This window comes from Gracilinanus agilis, chromosome 2, assembly GCF_016433145.1.
Source record: "Gracilinanus agilis isolate LMUSP501 chromosome 2, AgileGrace, whole genome shotgun sequence".
NCBI classification, from domain to species: domain Eukaryota; kingdom Metazoa; phylum Chordata; class Mammalia; order Didelphimorphia; family Didelphidae; genus Gracilinanus; species Gracilinanus agilis.
The window spans coordinates 250,435,521-250,455,080 of record NC_058131.1 but is presented as its reverse complement, the minus strand read 5'-3'; the positions used below and the strand labels follow the sequence as shown (position 1 = coordinate 250,455,080).

General features: G+C 33.9%; 1 pseudogene; it reads right to left on the bottom strand.

Moving 5' to 3' along the window:
* LOC123233558 overlaps nt 1-14,354 on the bottom strand; it is a 51,917-nt pseudogene extending 37,563 nt beyond the window's left edge.
* Nucleotides 14,355-19,560: the final 5,206 nt, after the last annotated feature.

Sequence of the window (19,560 nt, the reverse complement as noted above, 5' to 3'; positions counted from 1 at the left end):
GGCAGGGTTCATACAAGCCTCCCCTGAGGTAAGCCAACTTCATAGCAGGTGGTCTGGCTTCAAGATAGAGGCAGCCAGACCAAGATGTGATTTCCCTCTCCCTCATCTCTCAGGCACTCTGGAACAATATCTGACTAATGAATGTGTTTTACTAATATCAATATAGGGATTGGAGAAAGGGGTGAAGAGCAGAGACATTTTGGGGTGTCCTCTTCTCTATTTCTGTGGGGTCCATCACTCGGGTGAGAACCTTTGAAGTTCTTCCTCCCCTCACCACTTCTGCTTCAGTTTCTATTTCTATTTCCTATTTCTATCCTTTCTATAATTGCAAAACCAAACCGGAAAGGGATTCTCAGCAAGGTTGGGTAATAGGAGAAGGAGCCTAAGAGATTGCTCCTAAAATGGATTCCAAACACTCTGCTAACTCTATGATTGAAATCCGGCTGGGTGAGAAGCGATGGAATCTTTGACCAGGGAATCAGGGTTTCAGTGTCCAAAGAAAGATCCTCAGGAAGCCCTCAGGACTGGATCCAAGCTGGGATATCCTCCTCGGAACCTCTCCTCCTTCCTCAGAGAACCTCTGCCAGAAGACCTCCTCCTCCATCTCCCTCCTCCAGAGAAATACCCACAATTCTCTCTGGTCTCAACTGTCACCAACTGTCACGAACTGTAACCCACCACTTCTTTGGCTCCTTTTGTCCCATCCCCCTTGCACAAGTACCATCCTTACAGTGGTAAGGTGCAGAGGAAAGCCTCAAACCCAGGTTCTTTTGGCTAGGATTCTTTCCCCTGTAATATGGTACTTTCACATAAGAATGTTTTTGTTGGGGTGGTTGTTGTTTGTTTTTATTTTGTTTTGTTGAAGAAAGAACAGACACGAAATGGATCTCTGATCTCATTGACATAAAAATTCTCCATTGTGAGACAAATTTAATCTAGCCACGCTTTCCCATCCCGTGGGACTTTTATCTATTTACTCCTACAAATTCACTACAAGGGATTGTTCCCAAAATCAACTCTATAAAAAAACAACAACTATTGAACATAGAGACTGAGTAAATATAATACTTAAATATTAAAAGATGATGCTTTTAAAAGAAGATTATAAATAAACAAAATTTAATGACACCTTTCTCATTAATTTTCCCTTACTGATTGTTCTAAACTTAATTTTATATATAAGCACTGAATAGAATATTCATTTTCAAAACTCCAATTTTGTTTTAATATGCACAAATGATTTAGTGGCAGTAGGAAGGTGGGGAATTGATAACATTTATGGTCAATGTTGGAGCCTCTATGATCTTAAACAATTCATTATCTGAACCTCAGTTTTCTATGCGATAAAATGCTGCCAAGTTTGAAACCTCCTGTCTCAGTTTCATCTTTACTCCCAAGAACCATAATCAAATCACAACTGCCTTTGCCTCTACAAAAGGCATTTTAAAGAATTACTTTGTCATTCAGCTGAATATCTTTGAGATTTCTCAGATCATAACTTCTTTCCCAAATACTACTCCCTTCTATTTGGTATTTTGACAAAAAAAGATAAAATAGACAAAGTACTGGTCAATCTAATAAAAAAAAAGGAAAGAAGAAAACCAAACTGACAGTATCAAAAATGAAAAGGGAGACCTCACTTCTAATGAAGGGGAAATTAAGGCAATCATTAAAAACTATTTCACCCAATTATATGGCAACAAATATAAAAATTTAGATGTGGATGAATATTTACAAAAACATAAATTGCCTAGATTAACAGCAGAAGAAATAGAATACCTAAATAATCCCATATCAGAAATAGAAATTGAACAAGCCATCAAAGAACTCCCTAAGAAAAAATCACCAGGACCTGATGGATTCACAAGTGAATTCTATCAGACATTCAAAGAGCAACTAATCCTAATACTATACAAATTATTTGATATGATAAGCAAAGAAGGAGTCCTACCAAATTCCTTTCATCACAAATATATGGTACTGATTCCAAAGCCAGGTAGATCAAAAACAGAGAAAGAAAACTATAGACTAATCTCCCTAATAAAAATAGATGCAAAAATTCTAAATAGAATACTAGCAAAGAGACTCCAGCAAGTAATTAAGAAGATCATCCACCATGATCAGTTGGGATTTATACCAGGAATGCAAGGATGGTTCAACATTAGGAAAACCATCCACATAATTGACCATATCAACAGGCTAACAAACAAAAATCACATGATTATCTCAACAGATGCTGAAAAAGCCTTTGAAAAAATACAGCATTCGTTCCTATTGAAAACACTGGAAAGTATAGGAATAGAAGGACCTTTGCTAAAAACAATAAACAGTATATACCTAAAACCATCAACAAACATCATATGCAATGGGGATAAATTAGAAGCCTTCCCAATAAGATCAGGAGTGAAACAAGGATGCCCATTATCACCTCTACTATTCAACATAGTATTAGAAACACTAGCAGTAGCAATTAGAGAAGGAAAAGAAATTGAAGGTATTAAAATAGGCAATGAGGAGACTAAGCTATCACTCTTTGCAGATGATATGATGGTATACTTAAAAAATCCTAGAGAATCAACTAAGGAGCTGGTAGAAATAATCAACAACTTTAGCAAAGTTGCAGGATACAAAATAAATGCACATAAATCATCAGCATTTCTATATATTTCCAACACATTAGAGCAGCAAGAGGTAGAAAGAGAAACACCATTAAAATCACCCTAGACAATATAAAATACTTGGGAATCTATCTACCAAAACAAACACAGCAATTATACAAAAACAACAATAAAACACTTTCCAAACAATTAAAACTGGATCTCAACAATTGGAAAGCCATTGATTGCTCATGGGTAGGATGAGCTAACATAATAAAAATGACCATTCTACCCAAATTAATGTATCTATTTAGTGCCATATCTATCAAATTACCAAAAAACTTCATTACTGAATTATGAAAAACTATAACAAATTTCATTTGGAATAAAAAAAGAACAAGAATACCAAAGGAAATAATGAAGAAAAATGTGAAGGAAGGGGGCCTAGCAGTACCAGATATTAAACTATACTATAAAGCAGCAGTCATCAAAACAATATGGTACTGGCTAAGAGACAGAAGGGAGGATCAGTGGAATAGACTTGGGGTAAATGACATCAGCAAGACAGTGTATGATAAACCCAAAGAGCCCAACTTTTGGGACATGAATCCACTATTTGACAAAAAGTGCTGGGAAATTTGGAAAACAATGTGGGAGAGAGTAGGTTTAGCTCAACATTTTATACCCTATACCAAGATAAATTCAGAATGGGTGAATGACTTGAATATAAAGGGGGAAACTATAAATAAGTTAAGTGAACACAAAATAGTATACCTGTCAGATCTCTGGGAAAGGAAAGATTTTAAAACCAAGCAAGAGTCAGAGAAAATTACAAAATGTAAATTAAATGGTTTTGATTATATTAAGCTAAAAGGCTTTTGTACAAACAAAAACAATATAGTCAAAATCATGAGGGAAACAACAACTTGGGAAAAAAATCTTTATAACAAAAAATTCTGACAGGGGTCTAATTACTCAAATATACAAGGAGTTAAATCAACTGCATACAAAATCAATCCATTCCCCAATGGGCAAGAGACATGAATAGGCAATTTTAAGGTAAAGAAATAAAAAAATGTCAATAAGCACATGAGAAAGTGTTCTAAATCTTTAATAATTAGAGAAATGCAAATCAAAATAACTCTGAGGTATCACCTCACACCTAGCAGAGTGGCTAAAATGAAAGAAGGGGAGAGTAATGAATGTTGGAGGGGATGTGGCAAAATTGGGAAATTGATGCATTGCTTGTGGAGTTGTGAACTGATCCAACCATTCTGGCTGGCAATTTGGAACTATGCTCAAAGGGCTATAAAAGAATGCCTGCCCTTTGATCCAGCAATACCATTGTTGGGTTTGTACCCAAAAGAGATCATAAACAAACAGACTTATATGAAAATATTTATAGCTGAGCTTTTTGTGGTGGCAAAATACTGGAAAAGTAGGGTATGTCCTTCAATTGGGGAATGGCTGAACAAACTGTGGTATATGCTTGTGATGGAATACTATTGTGCTAAAAGGAATAATAAACTAGAGGAGTTCCAGGTGAACTGGAGAGACCTCCAGGAATTGATGCAGAGTGAAAGGAGCAAAGCCAGAAGAACATTGTACACAGAGATTGATATACTATGGTAAAATCGAATGCAATGGACTTTGGTACCAGCAGAAAGCAATGACACAGGACAATTCTGAGGGATTTATGGTAAAGAACGCTACCCACATTCAGAGGAAGAACTGTAGGAGAGGAAACATATAAGAAAAACAACTGCTTGAAAGCATGGGATCTGGTGGACATGATTGGGATGTAGACTGGAAACTACCACACCAATGCAACTATCGACAATTTAGAAATAAGTCTGGAACGATGACACATGTTAAAACCAGTGGAAATGTGCATTGGCCATGGGTGGGGAGAGAGCGGGGGGGTGAAGGGGAAAGTAGGAGCATGAATCATGTAACCATGTTAAAAATGAATATTAATAAATGTTCAAAAAATCAATATCCAAAAATAATCCAAGTATTGTATTTAATAAGATTATTAAATTTAACTTGAAACAAAAAGGAAAACTAAAAGGCTAGAGTCAAGAGGGAGCTCACCCAAGTCATTCATACGGAAGAGAGAGTGAGGGAGGAGCTTTCAGTACTATATAACCAGTAACATAAGGACACACATAAATGAAAAGGGAAAAAGGAATTTTGGGACAGTGAAAGAATTTTGGGAGATTGAGTCTAAAGGAACAAAATTTCTAATTAATACAGGTATTTCCTCATTTCTCCCTCTTTCAGTTAAGTAGAGGGGAAAAGCAGTATAAGGATATATAGAAAGTTTTCTTAGGTTGTTTCCTTCTGTAGAGCCTAAGTTACTGCAATTATGCTTAGAATAAATTTGGCAAGGGGTCAGGAGGGATTATTAGGCATTAGTGGGCTGTCTCACTCTGAATATAGCCACAAATGGCATGCCTCCTCCTGGAGGCCAACCTAAATCTCATATGCTTTAGGGAGGAGGGTGGACTCTGGCAAAGCACTACTGAAGCCTTAGAACCCTAGGGCCATGTTGGCAAACCTATGGCATGCATGATTAAGGAGGCTGCTCCCCCACTCCAATGGTGCTTGAGAACACTTCTCACATCACCCACCCCTCTGCCTAGTAGCCCAATGGGAGAGCTTCTTCCCTCCCCTGTCTGGGATAAGGCAGAGGACTCCAATGTGGAATGAGAGTTGCAGTTTGGGCACTAGATCCCTAAAAGGTTCACCATCACTGGACTATACTATGTGCCATCTGACCCAGGGAGGTAGGGATAGCAGTCATGATCTCTGACAGAGTTGGGGTTAAAATGGATATAATGGATTATTATGAACAGGGTAACTATATTCTATTAGGGGCAGTTACCATGGATAATGAAGTATTATCAGTATTGGACATGTATGTAACAAGTATTATAGCACCCATATTTTAGAGGAAAAACTAAATAAGATATGGATGGAAATAGATGACAAAAATAGTGGCAAACTTTTATTGTCCTCTCTCAGAACTAGATAAATCTAATAAAAATAAATAAGAAAGAAGTTAAGATGAATAGAATCTTAGGTAAGAAAAATAAGATAGATTGGAAGCCCCCAAAAATCTGCATGAGTTTAGGAGCATATCTAAACCTGAACATACACATAATAGTTTCTGATGGGTCAACAATGGCTTGGAGTGTATAAATATTCTGCAAGTCTTATCTTAACACTCATCATAGTATGGAGATAATCCTGTATCCCTAAGGGGATGTGGCACTAGAACAAAAACTCCACTGCTTTATGACCAAACTAGAAACACAGATTGTATCTGCTGCCTAAAGTCCAATCTAGCAAATCATGGTCCTGGTAATGTATGTTAACTGAAAACCAGAAGGGCTAAAGTGATCAAATTAAATGCTTATAGGAACATAGAGGAATAGGCCTAATATTACATTGCTAGAGTAGCTATGAATATATATTTTTAGAAAACAAGATGGAATTATACACTGAGTTGTAAAATTGCTCATGCTCATTGACATAGAGATCCTATTACTAGGGACAGAACCTAAGGGCATTATTGACAGGGTAAAATACTGTGTATGTATGAAAATTTTCAGGGAAGTTTTGTTTATTATGACCAAATAACTGAAAATAACAAAAATGCAATGAATAGGAGAAATGGCCAAATGCATTATGATATTTTAATATGATGGATTGCATTATGTGATCAAAATAACAAATACTGGAAATATAAAGAAAATAAGAGAAATACATGAAAAGATGAAAAGAGAATAAGAATAATATATGTACATATACATATTTATATATATATACACACTATGATTATGTTAAAAAATAACAGCCACAAAATCAAGAGAAAAAGTATCCAAGTTAAATAAATCCAAAAGGAACTAAAAAACAGAGGATATCTATTAGCATATATATATAATTTACGTATTTTAAACACGTTGTAAACAATGTGGAGTTTATGGTTTTGCATATAATCTTTTATGCATTACATTAGTTAAATGTTTTTGTGCTAGTTGTGGTTTCTAAGTATATAATGATCTTTTTTTAAATTTTATTTTAAGAAATAGGTCATGAGAAGGTAAATCAGAAGTATAGAATTCACTATAAGGGGAGACATAGGTCATCCACAGGAGCCGAGTTCTTCCACATCTAATGTTATCAGACAAAGTTCTTTTTCTTGCTTTTCTCCTCTGATTCTAGATCTGTTAAAAAAAATGGACATTATCTAAGATAACTCTTCACTTTGAAAGCTCCAAATTTTGCACCACAGAGGTTCTTATCTATTTTGTTTTTTATAAATGAACTCCTTCAGCAATCTAGTGAGGCCTAGTAATCCTTCTTAAAATAGTGTTTTTAAATGTATAAAATAAATGCATGTAATTACAAGATAGACCAAATGGTTAATAAAAATAGATATGATTGTTCTCCATCCAAGTCCATGGACCTCCTAAAATTTTAGGAATCAATTGGCCCCCAGGTAATGAACCCCTGGCATAAAATAATGTCCTTTCTCTAAGACAGGAAAAAGACTGCTTTCTTCAGTTATCCAGTAGAGTGAGACTTGTTTCAATTAATTTGCATACAATGCTTAATTAATAAACAGAATTTCTAACAATCTACCCTAGGGAGAAATAGCAGCCTTCAACTTTTACAGACTTTTTGACATGAATTAGATTTGGAAAGAACTAGTTTGGAAAGATCTTTTATCCACATTAGCAGAACATTTTGAAGAAAATGTAAATGTTTTTGAACAGCTTTAACTTAGCTTTATTACAATGACATGTATACATTTGAGAAATGAACAAAAGAAACATTAAGCAACCAAGAAGAGTGGGGAAATAAATATAAAGAGTTTAAAGATTCTGTTCTCAGATATGTAAGCTATCACCCAAGCAAAGAAGGGGAACTGGAGTTGGAGCAGAAAAGCATATGCTGAATTATAAAGAATAGAATACCGCATATTTTTACCTCTTAAGTCACCATATTAACTGATATATCTTTAGGGATTCCTGTTTATAGCTAGAAAGTTTCAATCAAAGTGTTAGTGAGATCTAGGAATCTTGATGAAAACTCAGCAGTTAATGAAAAAGAAAATTATCATAAAATTAAAATCAAGGGATGAGACTGGAAAGGCCTGCATCCACAAAGAAAAACTCTCATATGTTGTTTGATCAACAAGTTTTTATTATCAGCAAGTATTTATTAAGAATTTACTATATTTTAGAGGGGAAGTAGCAAAACTGGGACACTAATATACTGCTGGTGGAGTTGTGAATTGGTCCAGCCATTCTGGTAGACAATTTTGAACTATTATATGAAGGGCTTTAAATGAATTCCTGCCCTTTCACCCTGCCACTGCTGGGTTTGTACCCCAGAGATAATAAGGAAAAAGACATGTACAAAAATATATTGTAGTGGCAAAAAAATTGGATAATGAGAGGGTGTCTGTCGATTAGGAAATGGATAAATAAATTGTGGTATGTGATGGTGATGGAATATTATTGTGCTGAAAGCAATAATAAACTGGAGGAATTCAAAGTGAACTGGAAAGACCTCCAGGAACTGATGCAGAGTGAAAGGAGCAGAACCAGGAGAACATTGTACACAGAGATTGATATTTTATAGCACAATCGAAAGTAATAGACTTTTCTACCAGCAGCAATGCAATGATTGAAGACAATTCTGAGGGACTTATGAGGAAGAACGCTCTCCACATCCAGAGAAGGAACTGTGGAACCAAAAATGCATTAGAAAAATATATGCTCGATCATATAGTGTGATAGGGATGTGATTAGGGTTTTGATGTTAAAGAATTGCCCTACTGCAAATACAAAAAGCATAGAAATATGTTTTGAACAATGATACATGAATAACCCCGTGGTACTTCCTGTTGGCTTTGGGGAGGAGGTAGGACATAGTGGAGGAGTTGGGAATATGAATCATGTAACCATGGAAAAATATTCTAAATAAAAAATTTTTAAAGAATTTACTATATGCTGAATTCTTTGCAAGGAGCTAAGGATACAAATAAACTATTTAAGACTATCCCATTTTCCAAGAATTGGTTTTATTTTCCATGGGACTTTACCTGCTAAGGAGTTCACAATCAAAATGGTTATATATATTATTCCGTTGTCTGTATGACCATGGAAGAGTCATTAATTCCAGTCTTATAGGGACATTTCTAAGTTTCTTGAGGCTTGATAGGATGTTCCAGAATGGCTGCTTTGGTGGGAGAGAATGAGAATCCAGAGAGGTACCATGCACCACAATGAGGGTAAACATCACATTAAAAAATTATACTTGAAATGTACTAAGGATGTTTTTACCATTTATTTATTTATTTATTTATTTGTTTGTTTGTTTGTTTATCTTCTATTCACCCATCCTTTGATTTAATTAAGGTATTCAAGGAACTCTGTTTAAGTTTGGGATTAAGGCTCTTAAAGACTCTTGAAGATGTGTCCTTCAAGTAAATAAATCAAACATTCAATTAATAAAAAGTTATTAAATGCTTCCCATGCACCACATACTGTGCAAAGTACTGGGGATAGAAACCTAGTACATTAAAGTGGCCGGCTAGGAACTGCTTGACTGAGACCACAAAAGCAAACAGCATATACTACTCCATGTCAGTTAGCTCAAGGTTTGCCTGGGGTTTAGTGCGTTCAGGTTGACAGAATTCCCTCCAATGAAAATATTCTAAGCTTAGCAAAATTATCATTTAAATATATATGTTAGAATGGCAAAACAGCATCAAACATGAAATTGCAGTTCTCTATTATGTGCAGTTTGTATAGATAGATAAAGAGATAATATAACACCCCTACCAAGCAAATAAAATGGATTTTTACAGGGAGACACTAGAAACCTGGAGAAAGGAAGAGGTCTCTTGAAAAAAACATTGTTTTTGAACTGAATCTTGAAAGAAGAGAGGCATTCTAAGAGGCAGAGAACATTCCTTGAATGGGGAAGAACCATTGAATGGTGAATGGAATATGTGTGAGAAAAAGAAAGTAATTCAGTATGATTGGATTGTAGGACAAATAGACAAGAATAATGTGTAAAGAGAATCAAAAGGAAGGAAGGGACATGGTTATGAAGAAAATTGTCAGATAAAGATAATCCTGTTTGCTTTTAAGTGATCAGTAGCCACTAGAGTTTATTGAGTAGAAGAGTTGACATGGTAAGATCTGTGTTTTAGGAAAATTATTTTGGGGAGCATGTAGAGCATGGTTTCGAATGATTTGGAGAGACTGACAACATAAAAATTAGGAGATAGTAATATTCTAAGTTCTCTTCCTATGCAGGGTAAGCTAGTTTTTCTTCTTTTTTTAAATTAAATTTAATTTAACCTAATTTCCCTTAATTATAGGTAAAAAAAATTTCCAACTTCTTAAAAATAATTTTGAGTCTCAAATTCTCTCTTTATCTCTACTTCACTTCCACTGAGATCATGAGTAATCTCTTATAATTTTTACATGTGCAGTCATGTAAAACATTTTCCATATTACTCCTATTGTAGAAGGAAACAAAAAAGAAATTAAGAAAGTTTGTTTTAAAAGTTTACTTTATTCTGGATTCTGGATTCAGACTCTATCAGTTCCTTCTTTGGAAGCAAGTGGAGGTTTTTGTTTTTTTTGTTTTTTTTTTATAAGTCCCTTGCGATTTTTTTGGATCACTGTATTGCTGAGAATAACTAAATTATTGATAGTTATTCATCATACACTATTACTGTCACTGTGTAAAATGATCTCCTGGTACTGCTTACTTCATTCTGCTTCAGTTCATACAAGTGGTTCCATGTTTTTCTGCTCATTATTTCTTAGAGCATATTAGTATTCCATTACAATCATACATACTATATACTTTACTCAGCCATTCCCAAATTGGGGGCATCCTCTCACTTTCCAATTCTTCACCCAAAGAAAAAAAGTCATTTTAAATATTTTTATAAGTCCTTTCTCTTTTTTTTTATTTTAATCTCATTGGGAAATAATGTGTGAATTAAATATCTAGGGGACCACCAAAATCCTGAAAAACTCAACATGTCTGGGCTGCCAGCAGGCCAATTGAAGAATTTAAGGGAGGAGCTTAGAGGTTTGAAAAGCCAACTCTGAATGTGTGGTCCAGCTCTTAGCTTCCAGCCTTCATTCTGGTCTCACTCTATCTCCAGCCATCTTAGTGGCTTTTATCTATCTTGCAATCTCTGGCAAGTGGGTGCTTGGCAGGAACCTTGTAAGGCTGGAATAGAACCTGATCTTACTTTAAGTTAGAGAAGCTAGAAACATTCTTTCTCTCTTTATGTTTACTAATAAATACTTATACATTCATTATAAAGTCTCCTAGATTGATTTTTATTCATAACAATATCAATGATAATGCTATATGATATTGTAGCCCTTTGGGCATAGGTTCAATTCGCCAAATCACTCTGCAAAATATTTGAATCAGTTCACAACTATCCCAAAAGTGCATTAGGGTTTCAGTTTTCCTACATTCCCTCCAAGTTTTGTCATTTTCCTTTCTGTCATAATAGCCAATCTGATTGGTGTGGGGTGGTACCTCAGTGTTGTTTAAATTTGCATTTCTCTAATTAATAGTCATTTAAAACATCTTTGCATGACTATAGAGAGCTTTAATTACTTTGGCTGAGAACTGCCTGTTCATATTCTTTGACCATTTATCAATTGGGGAATGACTTGTATTTTAACAGATTCAAATTATTTCTGTATGTATGTGAGAAATGAAGCCTTTATTGAAGAGACATTTTTTTTCACTACTATGACTACTATGTATTTCACCTCAACTCCATTTATCCTTTTCTTTCTCTTTTCCCTCTGTCCGTGCTCAAAAGTATTTAGCTTCAGACCAACATATAACACAATTTCCCTTCTTTTCTATCAGCCCCACGCCTTTTTCTTATTTCTCTTCCCCTACTACTTTCCTGTTGAGTAAAATAGATTTCTATACAATTGATATGTATGTTCATCTCTTTTTAAGCCATTTCCATTGGGCATAAGGTTCAAATGTTCCCTTCCCTACCTCCCCTATCTTCTATTGCATTATAAAAGCTCTTATGTTCCTCTTTTATGTAAGATAATTTACTCCATTCTTGTTCTACCTTCCTCTTCTCTCAATGCATTCCTCTGTCTCAATTATACATTTTAATTTTTTTAGATATTATCCCATCATATTCAACTCACACCCTTGTCCTCTGTCTACATATACTACTTCTAACTGCCCAAATAACGATAAAGTTCTTAGGAGTTACAAGAATCATCCTTCAATGTAGATTTGTAAGCAGTTTAACATTACTGAATGTCTTTTGACTTCTCTTTCCTATTCACCTTTATATGCTACTCTTGAGAATTGTACTTGAGAGTCAAATTTTCTATTCAGCTCTAGTCTTTTCATCAAGAATGTCTGGAAGTTCTCTATCATGTTCAGTTTTGCTAGGGAAGAAATTCTTGGTTGAAATCTTAGCTTCTTTGCCCTCTGGAATATCATATTCCAGGACCTCTGATCATTTAATAAAATCTGCTAAGTCTTGTGTTATCCTTACTGTGGCTCCATTATATCTGAATTATTTCTTTGTGACTGCTTTCAATATTGTTTCCTTCACCTGGGAGTTGATTATATTTCTGGGAGTTATCCTTTTGGAATCTCTTTCAGGAGGAGATCAGTGAATTTTTTCAATTTCTATTTTATTCTCTAGTTTTAGAATATCTGAGCTGTTTCCTTGATCATTCTTGAAATATGATATTTAAATTCTTTTTATTTTGATCAAGACTTTCAGGTAGTCCAATAATTCTTAGATTATCTCTCCTAAATTTATTCCAGGTTAGTTGCTTGTCCAAAGAAATATGTCACATTTTCTTTTATTTTTTAAAATTATTTTGCTTTGTTTGTTTCCTGATGTCTCATGGAGACATTAGATTCCACTTACCCAATTCTAATTTTTAAGACATTATTTTCTTGCGTGAACTTTTGTAATTCCTTTTTCTATTTGGCCAATTCTAGTTTGTAAATAATTCGTTTCTTCAGTGAATTTTTGTATCTATTTTTCCATATGGCAAATTTTGCCTTTTATGAAGTTCTTCCCTTCAGTGAATTTTTGAAAATATTTTTCCACTTGGCCAAATCTGCTGTTTTCAGAGCTTGCTCTGGAGATCTATTGGCTTTCAGTTCTTCCAGGATGATATAATCTGAGGAGAAGTGTGTTTAATACTCTCCAGGCCTATACTCTGAGCTTTGAGCAACCACAAGCACTTTTTTCCACTGTACAATTGAGAACAGGGTCCCCTGCTCCAGTGTGTCTATAAGCACTTGGGTGTGCTAGTTCTCCTCCTCATTCTGAGACCTGTGTATGGCCAAGACAAGAGTCATGCACCTGGAGTCAGCAAAGGAATCTCTGTAATTCTATTTTGAGCAGTTGTCCAAATTCCACCTGCTCTCTGACCTCTTACCATCTGTGACTGAGAGCTCTGGAAGCCTTTGCTGCCTATTCAGCTGTCTCCAAGGCTTTTTTGCCACAGTAGCACCTGTTTTAGTGTGCTGCTTTGAGCTACACTTTCTCACTGGTGAAATCTTTGTGCTGACCTTACAAGTTTTTTGGAGCTGAAAAATTATTTCACCTTGTCTTTTTCTGTGTGTGTGGGAGGCAGATAATTGTTCTGATTCTGTTCACTTAGCTTTGCATTAGTTCATATAAAATTTCTCAGGATTTTCTGAAACCATCCTACTCATGATTTCTGATAGCACAATAGCATTTTCCCACTACCATATCATCTTAGATATTCAGCCATTTTTCAACTGATGGGCATCTTCTCATTTCATAATTCTTTGATACCACACAAAGAGCTACTATAAATATTTTTGAACAAATAAGTCTTTTTCCATTTTCTTTGATCTCTTTGGAATACAGGCCTAGTTTGGTCTATCTGGGTCAACTTCTATGCCAGTTTTATAGTCTTTTACATATAGTTATATAGTTTCAAATTGTTCTCCAGAATGATTGGACTTCCATTGTAGCCATTTTTAAATTTAATATGTCCAAAAGAGAACAGTCATTTTTTTTTCTTAAATCCACACTTCCATCAGTTTTCCTTAGTACTATCAAGGACACCACCACTCTTGCAAGAAAGTAATATGCCAAGTTTTGATTTGTATCATTTAGTGATTTCTTTCCTATAATTACTTATAATGAAATTGAAAAATCAGTTAAACCTGGCTCTAGCAATCCTTTACTTACAAGACATTCAGTTTGAAATATTGAATAGACAATGAGTGGTTTGGGATTAGAAGTCATAAGAGAGTCAGAAATGTAGATCTGGAAATTGTAAGCAGAGTAATGATATTCGAATCCATAGGAACTGATGAGATCACCAACATAGGTGGCTATATGGAAATAAAAGAAAAGAGATTAGGACAGAGTCTTGGTGGATATCACAGTCCATGAACATGACATAGATGAACTTCTTCTAAGTAAGACCTAGAAAGAATGCAAGCAGGTAGAAGAACCAGGTAGAATAGTGTGATGAAAATACAGAAAGGAGATTTTATCCCTCTATATCTTAGTAGATGGCAAAATGACTTGCTATATCAAAAACTTCATCACCTTGTAGCATTAAGCTCGTCCTCAATTGCTAGGTACATACTTGATAGTCTGTTGATGGTCCTCACTGCAAAGTTTTTCAACTTGGCAAGAACTTCCAAGCTTTTCATTCTGATAAAATAACTTTTGAGTACTAAAGGTTATCTCTACATCATGTAGAAGGTTTAGAGGAGGGTTTTAATTGAAAAAAATAAGCAATCAGATTACTCATTTCTTTTTCAGAAATCTATAGGTATAAGCTCTAAAAATATTTTGCACAAAGCAGTATCATTAGTACATTATAATTGTCCCCAAACCTCATTAGGACATAAAATGATTGTTGACATCTATATTATGGATTACATTATTCTTAGGGGGAAAAACTGACTTAAATTTTGTTTTGTTAAATATTATATATTTTTGATCCAATTAATAAAGTATAATAATAACTCACATTTATAAAGTGTTTTGTTACTTACAAACTGCTCCTTCATGATAATCCTTTGTAATAGGTACTGAGAATATTATTACCTATTTTGCATATGCCAAAATTGATTTTTGATATTAGAAGTGACTCACCCAGGATAATAGAATCAGTTAGTGCTAGATATAGAATTTTCATTTAGGAATTCTGACTCCAAGTCCAGCTCTGTGTAAGAAATCTCTATCAAGTGTGCATTAGATATGCCTATTCTAGGGTTATTTAAAGTGAATGCCATTTACAAAAGTGTACTGAACTTGTAAATGCAATAAAAGGTAGATAGATACATATGTAGAGAGATAATTATGTACACATATACACATATATGCACATATATATGTCTTAGGTGTAGTGTTTTATATGTATTGTTATGGGTAATAAATAGCTGTTATGGGTAAATATTATTGGGGGAAGTTTGATGAAATTTTCAGAGAGCTATTTGGTAAGCCAGTGTCCTTATTTATTTAGAAGAGAGGTAGGGAGAGGAAATAGGAGCTAGGAAATAGGAATTTATATCTCTTAACTCTTAATCTATATCTTAAAATCTAAATCCTATACTAAACTCTCTAAAGCACCCAATTCCCAACTGCCTTTCTTGGCAGGATCTTCTTGCCTGGCAAAGCAGGCCTCAATATGACTTATTCTGTCTAATGTATTAAAATTCTCTATCTTAACTAACTATTAGATTAATATTAATTGATGTCTTTAACTTCTCCAACCCAGCTTCTGGAAACAAACTGTCAGTAGTAACTGCCAGATTCTCTTGACAGAGAGTCATTGAAGCCGTCCTGATCTCTCTGAAGCTAGAGAGAAGGACCTTCTTCACTGAATATTTCTCCCTTTAATAGTTGTTCTCTTAAAGTGATGGAGGGTGAGAGCTATCTTCTCTGCCTCTTAAAGAGACAGAAGGATATTTTACAAAACTCTCAACCTGTCAGATACTATCTCCTAAAGAGACAGTGGGAGATTAAGAAATTCCTATTAACAGTATATAAATAAATTGTAAATTTCATCATACAAAGATGTATGTAGGTAATGTATATATAATATACAATTGTATGCATAATATATTTTAATTGTCATTCAAATATGTCTCTACATATATATATATATATATATAATGAAGGTTTGATCCTGTGATTTTAATAATATGTGCAAGTTTCATGAAGCTACCAGGGCAGAATAGAAACTATTTAAGATGAAACATTTTTTCCCATAGTTTTCTAAGATTTTTTGGGTGAGATTAAGAGGCTAGGTGACTTGTACATGATCACACAAGAGATGTCAGAGCTGAAACTGGTACCTAGGTCTACATGTGTGTATATATGTGTGTATGTGCATGTGTGTTTATATACACATGTGTGTGGGTATATGTATATGAAATACACATATGTCATGTATATTCAACTTTTAATATATTGATTTATACATTATGTAATGTTCATAAATTATAAATTGAGAGGCAATAATGCCTAGTCCTAGAAATTAAAACTTGCATGGACCTTAGAAAACATATATAAATCTAATGTGTGTATATTCTCCTATGTAACTTCATTAGGTAAGCAGTTTAAGTTAAATTAAAATCATTGTCCCTATGCAAAATGGTTCTTCATTTGTGCCTGCTACAATAAAAATAACCTTTCACTATCTGGAGAGGATAAAATTTGGATGGATGTTCTGAGGGTTAAAATATTATGGAAATTAATTATTATCTTGCCTACATTTTATTAACCTGGACATTTTCCCGCTTGAGAACACATGATGCACTGGATTTATGGTATACAATCCTGTTTCAGAGAAATAAAGCAACTTAGATGATATCCCATTTTAATTCATTGAAGTATAATGGATAATAAATTATTTAGTTTAATTAAAACCTCTTTATCAGATGGGCATTTACCCATGACATTGTTATGCACACCTAGTATTCTACAGAAGGAATCATTTCCATTTCTCTTCTCATTTCATTCAGGGATCCCTTTAATTACATTTCAAATTACATTCCTTTTTTACAGTCATTCTTCAGACTCAGAAATAACCCTATGCTAGACAGAATCTTCTTGCCCTTCCCTTCATCCTCTGTATTTTAGAAGGTATTCTGAGTGCTCTAGTTCTCAAATCCTTTATTTTCTAGACTTTAAATAGAGAAGGAATTGGGCTTGATGAATATGTCTTTATGCATTCTAGAGTTTTTATTTTTGTTGTTAAACCAGAATTGTAGACATAACCTTTTAAACCCTCCCCAAAGACTAAATATCACTTTATGAGCACAAATTCTAGAATTTCCAGGAACAAGGAAATCTATAGCAGTATCCTTAATAGAGGCAGCTGTCTTGAAGTGAGTACAACCTTGTACTTACAGTTAAAGAACTTGGATTCAAGTTCTATATCTACTGTTCCTCCTAGCTCGGTGGCTTTGGGCAAGTCTCTTAATCTTTCTGGGTTGTTTCTTCTTTCATAAAAAGGAAACAATAATGTTTTTAATGTCTACTTCCAAGGGCTATTAGTTAAATGAGATAACAAAACTTAATTGTATTTCATTTAAGTCTAAATTAACCTAGGCACTTATCTACATACTGGAATTATAGTACTCCCAAAATCAATGTATCTCTGATACAAGTAGTTTGGGTATTCCCTCCAATAATCACACAATCACAAATAACAATAGGTCTCTGCCTATGTGTTCTGGTTGAATTGTTCATAGGTTTTAGGATTATAAAGGTGAAAATAATGACACTGACCCTGTCTACAAGGAACATGCATTATACGACCATATGTTAACCATAAAGTACACAACAAATGAAAGGTACTATTGCTTTGATGCTAAGTTCTTTAGTGCTCTACTTCTAAGAGAAATTTCTTGGAATTTTTCCAGCCTATTCTCCTAACCAATCCTATTGTTAAACCTCCTCTGCTCTGTACAATTGAAAATGATTAATTCTTGGATCTGATTTTATCTATTTTGTATCATAATGCTATGAGTAACTGTACATTTGATAAAAAGTTTTAACTATGTTAAATCTAAATATAGAATAACAAACATGTAGGGTTAAACAGGAAACAGAATAATCAGAACAGACTCTGAGAAATACAGAACCAAATCAAATCATTTATATGCAGACATATATGCATAAGCATATGCATATATGTTATGTATCAATAATATGGTATTAGGCATATATACTGTAGTGAAAATAAGTTATGATATATCAATAAAATAGTAGAATATATTTGTTAAATTAGCATAACCAATAATTTAGTGAGAATAAGTTTTATTGCCTTAATAATTTGTCAGTTTTGCATAAATAATTCCATTTTGTTTTAGACATCTGAATTGTTATTCAGCTTTTTTGAGTAAATCATTCTTTAAGTTATTTTTCAAATATAAGATAAGCACTTGTATGAAATGATATAGTAAACAAGAGAGACATATTTTTAAATAACTGATAAACAAATGTGTACTCTCTGATAAGAAGGACTATAAATGGAAAAATATATTTATATAAACAATTTTATCAGTCATTCTGAAGTAAACTACCAATCAAATTATCTGGTGAACCATTTAGGAACACCAGTTGCTGAAAATATAAAAATACACGTGAGGCCTTAGCCATCACTGTACATCAGGCATAAGTAGGGCTGGATCCTATCTTCCTATACTTAAAACTATGCTGGTTTTAGACTAATGCTTATGGATTAATGGAGATTTTGGAAACTTGCCAGATGATGGAATATTGCAGTCTCCTTTTAGCTGGAAAGACAGTTCCTTCTTGAGTAAATTAAGAAAAAAGTCTCTTGAACCATTAAAATATCAGGGTAGAGGTTTCTTCTTAAAGGATATTGTTTGATTAATCAATTTGGGTAGCAATCACTGAAAAAGATGTCAAGTCAGGAAATATTGTTCCTGATTGTTAATCAGAGTAAATAATGGTAAAATAGGAAAAAACATGTATATGCATTAATAAAATTTACATAAATATAAATGTGTATATATCTACCAATAAAAATGTTTTGTATAGTGCCTTAAGGTTTGCAAAGAACTTTACAAAAATTATTTCATTTTATACTAATGACAAATCTAGAGGAAAAAGCTATTATTTATCCCTATATTATATATGAGGAAACTGAGACTGTGAGAGATTAAGTGATTTGTCTATAAAGTATTTGAGGCTGGATTTGAATTCAATTTACAAATTCCAAGACCAGAATTCTATTCATTGTGTCACCTAGTTGTCTTGATATACATATATATAATTTGTAAATATTCATGTAAACAAATATATATATATATACATATGTACATGCATGTGCATGTGTGCATAAAATCATGCAAAAACTAATATGCATATTAGATTTTGAAGGAATCTTAAAGACCATCTAATTCAACTTATGCCTGAAAGGAATTTTCATGAAAGCATATCCTGAATATAGTTGATATTTTCCCCACCTCTACTCTCCAAACCCTCCTTCCAGTCTTTCCTTCTCCAGGCTAGACTTTCATTGATATATCCATCGATTCTTACATAACATAGATTCAAGGCCTTCCACTATCCTAGTTGTGCTTCCTGTACATCTCCTTCAGTTCATCAATGCCCCTCTTAACCTGGAACCATCAGAATTGAATATAATGACCAGTTATTCTCTAGTTGCCAATACAGAGGGATTATCACCTTCTTCCATCTGGAAGCTAAGTTAATTTTAATAAAGTCCAACATGTCTGTATTCCTTCCCCAGGGCTCTGTGCCCTATGCCACACCTATTTCACTAATTTATAATTATAACTCCTAATAGTCATTAATACTACCCAGCCTCTGCTCCCACTCCAGCACGAATTAATAAAGTTGATAGACCACAAA